We start from the raw sequence: 6,857 nt of genomic DNA on the forward strand, positions 1-6,857 counted from the left end.
TTGCTCTATCCTCATCTAACTTCTTCTGAATTTGCTCCATTTGAGTGGTAATATTGGTTACAGCTGCCGAGATTGTGTTCATTCCTTGCTCGAGGTTGTTTATCCTTGCTTCGACCACTCCGATCTTGGTGTCATTAATCTTCCTATGATTCCTTGTTCATACTTGTCTTCCTTCTTCATCGGCTCAACCACTCCTCCTTTGCTAACATTAAATCCTGCAGGGGGTTGCAAGTAATTATTGTTAGAATAAGAAAGATTTGGGTGCGGACGGTTCCCATTATAATTATTGAAATTACCGCCCCCCTGATTAGGGCGATAATTGTTATTGTAGTTTCTGGGACCGCCTCCTTGCACGTAGTTGATTTCTTCCACAGTTGATATGGCAGTTTCGGGTGCCTTGACCGCCACTATGGAAGTTGCCGGAATTGGATCTTCCTTCCTCGAGATGTCCATTTGATCAATCCTGACTCTAAGTTCTGCTAACTCCTTAGCAAAAGAACTTTCTTCGGCCTCTTCTATGGCTGCTACTCTTCTCGTGGCATGCCTTTCCTTCGACCACCCCCGACTGTTGGTGGCGAACTCCTCGATCACCGCCATGGCATCCTCTCCTGTCTTTCTTAGAAATCCTCCATTTGCCCCTGAATCAAGCATAGCACATATTTTTTCATTAAATCCATTATAGAGGATTCCTACCTGATGGTCTATGGAAAAACCATGGTTTGGGCACTTTCGAAGAAGAGCTTTGAAACGAGCAAATGCCTCATAGAGGGGCTCGTCATGGCCTTGTGTGAACTGAAAGATCTCACTTTTGAGCTTCAAAATAGTGCCTGGCGGGTAGTATTTGTCGAGGAAGGTAGCTACGATGTCCTTCCATGTGGAGACCTTTTCTGGTGGCATACACTCAAACCACTCCTTAGCAGAATCAATCAATGAGAATGGAAAAAGTCTTACCCGTATGGCATCGTCGTCGACACCATTTAATTTCAGAGTGTTTGCGATTTCCACGAATTTGGAGAGATGGCGGTTAGCATCTTCAGTCGCCCTACCTGCAAAAGGAGTTTGCTCGACCCTTTGGATAAGGGGCATGCGTAACTCAAAATTGTTAGCATCAATACGAGGGCCGTTAGGAAAAGTGATCATATTCCCATGATTGAACATGTTCATCACAGGTAATGTTTCTCTGTTCTTCTTTTCCATGGCTTCTCGGGCTGCTCTCTCCGCATCTCTCTCATCCATCAGCAACTTCACCATCTCCTGCAGCTTCTCAATATCTGTTCGGTCACCCATTGTTCCTGATCCTTTTTCACTTCTTATTATTCTACGAGTTCTTTCAAGTTCTAAATCAAGCGGCTCTAAGATGTACTTCCCAGAACGCGTTCGCATACAAAACCTGCAAGACTCGAAAAAAAAAAAAAAAAAAAAAAAAAAAAAAAAAAAAAAATTAAAACAAAAAGCAATAAAAATCCAAAGTAGTAAAATTATCGTTTGAAGATATCACTCCAAAGTGAATTGTCTTCCCCGGCAACGGCGCCAAAAACTTGATGCACTTTTTATTTGCACTATAAATACCTGCAAGTATACAGAGTAGGTATAGTATAGCAAAAGGTTAGTACCGGGTATCGAACACGGGGAAGATGTACACAAAGTGTCTATCTTCTACTAGAACTCAATTACTATCTGGAGAAACAAGAATTTTTGGAAACTTTTGAAAACAGTAAATATTAAAAACAGTAAACAACTAAATGCAAGCAAATCACGGAGAGAAAAGTATAGAGATAAGGGGAATTCCAGGGATGTGCTTTCACTTTTATGGTTATACAAATTCCAAACTACAATACCCTAGCACAGTTAATACTTTGAAAGGACGAGTCACCTAGCTTATGCTCATGCGATACAAACGTTGATTACTAACATTAGGGTTGTCAATCCTAACACGTAACTCCAAAAAGCTCCTAAGACCCTTGAAAAGTCCTCACTCTCAATTAACAGTGCCGTTTTAAAGGAAGCTAACTGTAGTGTCTACTAAGTGGATCTAACTCGCTAGAACTCTGTCACAGTTATGAAGCAAGTTGTATTGAATCATACATAATTGTGTCACTCAATTATGAAGCATCATGATTAACTTAGGGAAGAAACAAAGTAAAAACAAAACGGATATTAAATAGAAAACGGAATTGTATAACCAAAGTTGCTACTAACACATCCCTAGAATCCTATGAGTTTAGTTACACATGACTGAATAAACTAAAAACATAGATTGAAGGGAAAACAATTTGAACATAAAACTAAAGCAAATAAAACCCGTAGGTTGAATCCTTGTCGTTCTTGATGTTCTTGAAATCCTTCTCCAACTCCTTGCACAATTGAAGTATGCTTTTTCTAATGCCTTAAAATAGTGCAAAATCCGGGCTATCATTTAACTCCAATTTTCAAATTTGAAGGAGAAATCAATTCACTCTATCACAGATTTACTTCACTATACAAGGCGGGGGTATAATGGACATTTCACTAATAAAATTAGGGTTAACAATTGAATTAATTTCTCATTTGCAGAATTCATCTCCCGCCATCACTGCTCTTCCCGTCGCCTCCATCCATCGTCGCCGTCGCTTCCATCCACCGTCGCCGTCGCTTCCATCCATCGTCGCCATCGCTTCCATCCATCATCGCTGCAATCGCCGTCGCCTCCATCCATAGTCGAACAATGAATCCAAATGAGAAAGATTTTTCAAAATGTAAGTTGTTCTACTAGTTTCTGATTTAGATTTCTCATTCTTATTTAGATTTAGTTTTGAGAATTCTGCAAATTCAAACGCCGAGAGTTTTTAATAAGTGAGATATGCAGTAGTTTATTATGGAATCCAAATTGAACAGAACAGATGTTAGCTTACAGTTAATTACTACAGTTAACTACTTCTATGTTTTGTGTAGGTTTTGATCGACAGAAAAAAAGAAAAACAACAACCGTAGACTCCGATCGTGAGTAACAACTACCTGCTCTGTTTTTCATTTAGTGAAGTATTACATTATTAGAGTGAAGTGTTTGTGATCTATGCTTATTGTGCTCTGTTTTTTCATTGGTTTGAAGTAAAACAGTGTTAGAGTGAAGTGTCTGCCATCTATGCTTGTAGTGCTTTGTTTTTCCAATTCAGTGAAGTAAAACATGGTTAGAGTGAAGTATTCCAGTGTTAGAGTGAAGTGTATGTCATCTATGCTTGTAGTGCTTTGTTTTTCCATTTCAGTGAAGTAAAACATGGTTAGAGTGAAGTATTCCAGAGTGAAGTGTCTGTGATCTATGCTTGTAGTGCTTTGTTTATCCATTTCAGTTGAAGTAAAAACATGGTTAGAGTGAAGTATTCTAGTGTTAGAGTGAAGTGTCTGTCATCTATGCTTGTAGTGCTTTGTTTTTCCAATTCAGTGAAGTAAAACATAGTTAGAGTGAAGTATTCCAGTGTTAGAGTGAAGTGTCTGTCATCTATGCTTGTAGTGCTTTGTTTTTCCATTTCAGTGAAGTAAAACATGCTTACAGTGAAGTATTCCAGTGTTAGAGTGAAGTTTTTGTGATCTATGCTTGTAGTGCTTTGTTTTTCATTTTAGTGAAGTAAAACATGATTACAGTGAAGTATTTCAGTGTTAGAGTGAAGTGTCTATCATCTATGCTTGTAGTGCTTTGTTTTTCCATTTCAGTGAAGTAAAACATGGTTAGAGTAAAGTATTCTAGTGTTAGAGTGAAGTGTCTGTGATCTATGCTTGTAGTGCTTTGTTTTTCCATTTCAGTGAAGTAAAACATGGTCGAGTGAAGTATTCCAGTGTTAGAGTGAAGTGTCTGTCATCTATGCTTGTAGTGCTTTGTTTTTCCAATTCAGAGTGAAGTAAAACATGGTTAGAGTGAAGTATTCCAGTGTTAGAGTGAAGTGTGTCTATGCTTGTAGTGCTTTGTTTTTCCATTTCAGTGAAGTAAAACATGGTTAGAGTGAAGTATTCAGTGTTAGAGTGAAGTGTCTGTCAGTTTATGCTTAGAGTGAAGTATACGATGTATGTCTTACAGTGTTTTGTGTTTTCTTATTTCAGTGAAGTGAATAGACCTTAGAGTGAAGTATATGATGATTGTTACTATGGTGAGTGGGAACAAGATTGGAAATGTATTGCCTAAAAGAAGCAGCAAGGAAATACTCCAAAGGCTAAGAGCAAAGAATTGCAGCGCATTAATGTTGTTGGAAACAAACCATGAGTCATTGAATATCTTGACGACAACATCAAAACATTATCGAGAATGTAGCAACAACATGGAGATAGATGTGGAAAAATGATTGTAAACTTCAAGCGTTCATGACCATTTGTATGAAACTGATATAGTTCATAATATGTGTCATTTAGTTCAATATAAAGCTCATCCTTTTCAATTAAATTCAATATTATGTTAGACTATTTACTTCCTGTAGAGCATATTTGCTTCACTATAGAACATATTTACTTCACTGTAATTCACTGTAAAGTTATTATACTTCACTATAAGCATATAATAGTTCACTATATGCACAATATACTTCACTATAGTGAAAAAATAGTAAACTATAAGGCATGTTCAATTTACTTCAGTATATGCACAATATACTTCATTTTATGCTCAATATACTTCACTATATGCACAATATACTTCACTTTATGTCCAATCTATTTAGTTCACGTATGAATACTTGTTAATTATTTAACAAAATATAGTTCACAACTTAAAATTGTAATCTGATAAGTTTTGGTACGAAGTGAACAACTATAGTAGTGAACTAAAACAAGTACGCAGTGAACTATACATATGTAAGAAGTGAACAAAAAACAAAAAACAAGTTTGCAACAAAATAAAACTCACGTACATAACATGTACGCATTGAACTAAAAACCAGTAAAAAGTGAATTAAAAATAAGCTGACAATGAAATAAAACTCACGTTTAGTGGACTAAAATATGTACACAATGAACTACAAATAAGTAAGAAGTGAACTAAAAATATGATGTTTGATATTTCAGCGAAGAATATAGTTTACAGTGAATAATTTTTTCATTTCAGTGAAGTATATTGAGCATATAGTGATGTATAGTGTGCTTATAGTGAAGTATATTCTGCATACCTTATAATGTACCCTTTTTTCATTTCAGTGAAGTATATTTTTTATATAGTGATGTATATTATGGTTATAGTGAAGTATATTTTGCATGCCTTATAATGTACCGTTTTTTCATTTCAGTGAAGTATATTGTTCATATAGTGAAGTATATTCTCATATAGTGAAGTATATTCCTAAACCCTGAACAATGCGCCCAAACTTTTATCTCTCTCTCTCACAACAGCCGCTGCAACGCCTCTTTTCTCTTTCGCCTGGTCGCGGAGGACCACCGCCGTCACCGGCGTGTGGCGATGCGGGCGTCTCCCTCCTCTTTCCCCGACTGCCCTCTCTCTCTCTCTCTCTCACTCTATCACTATTTTTCTCTCTCGACCTCACCGCAGGCCTAGTCGACACCATCACCGTCGTCGGTGAGCGGCAGCACACGGTGTTGGTCTCCTGCCTCATTGCGAATCAGAGACGAAGCTTGGATGTGGCATTTGAGAAAGCCGCCGGTACGCCATCCTGTCCTTCTTGCTTCGGCCATTGGATGATGCCCGTCGTCAGTCCCAACTCCAGACGTCGCGATCAAACGTGAACGAATTTGGACAGTAAGCTGAATTTGGTTTAGAAATCACGCAACACAATTCACGTTAATTTTGCGAACAAATTTGGTTAAGATTGGAAGATATCGGCGCTTGAATTCTGGAGGAATCTACGCTTGAATTTTGGAAGAAATTGCACTTTGAATTTGGGAGAAATCGGTGCTTGAGTTTGAGATGTTGATATACCATTTCCAAAAATGCCCTTGGGCTATTATCTTTAACAAAAATCTGAAAATTTGTTTAACCTTTAAGATGTGTGGCTGAAATTTATTCTCTAGTTATACACTTAAAATTAGTTAGACCTTGATCACTCCTCTATATATACATATCTATATAGGATTGTGATCAACACATAACCAATCTTAAATGCAGAATATAGAACTATATGAAAATAGTTCATTGTAGGAGACCATTAAGGTCATTGTTCTTTCATTATTAGTTCAATATAGTAATCTGCTTCTTAAAATGAACTAGTTCATTTTTAGATTTTTTTAGTGTATTTTAAAATGCAAATTTCCTATAATGAATTACAAATGATCATATAATAACCTTATGATCTTTTATAATGATCTATTTTATTTGGTTCTATGTTCTACATTTAAAAGGGATTCTGCTTTTAACGCTATCCTATATAGATATATATATATATATATATATATATATATATTGGTGCGTTAAAATGACAACACTCTTAAAATGACATTGTGACACCACGCTACACTGCAATATTATATATGCTAGACTGAAATAGTATAAACGCTAGATAACAATCTACAACAATCTATAGATTGCACTCTAGCATATTGGATATTGCAGGCAGCGTCACTTTGCAGTCTAGAGTATTGGATGTTGCAGTCCGCGTAAATTTACCCTTGTAAATTTTTTATGATTGCCACATGGCAGATGATTATTCGTCCACGTGTACAAATGATTGACTAGGAATGGTTGTATGGTGTTATTTTAAGATAGGTTGTCATTTTAACACATCTCTCTCTCTCTCTCTCTATATATATATATATATATATAGGGGGGCATGTTAGGGTGCTACCACCCCTTAAAATAACACCATACCACCATTCCTAGCCAATCATTTGTACACGTGGACGAATAATAAGCTGCCACGTGGCAAAAAAAAATTCTTGAAAAAGACGCT

The 6,857-nt window shown here is 36.7% G+C and overlaps 1 non-coding gene across 1 annotated transcript; it reads left to right on the forward strand.

Annotated features, from left to right (window-relative positions):
- The first annotated feature begins 709 nt into the window (after positions 1-709).
- Positions 710-816, forward strand: LOC125202960. Its single transcript, XR_007173284.1, has one exon. It is a non-coding gene; the product is annotated as a small nucleolar RNA R71 (small nucleolar RNA).
- Positions 817-6,857: the final 6,041 nt, after the last annotated feature.

The sequence above is a fragment of the Salvia hispanica genome, chromosome 1 (genome assembly GCF_023119035.1).
Source record: "Salvia hispanica cultivar TCC Black 2014 chromosome 1, UniMelb_Shisp_WGS_1.0, whole genome shotgun sequence".
Classification (NCBI taxonomy): Eukaryota; Viridiplantae; Streptophyta; class Magnoliopsida; order Lamiales; family Lamiaceae; genus Salvia; species Salvia hispanica.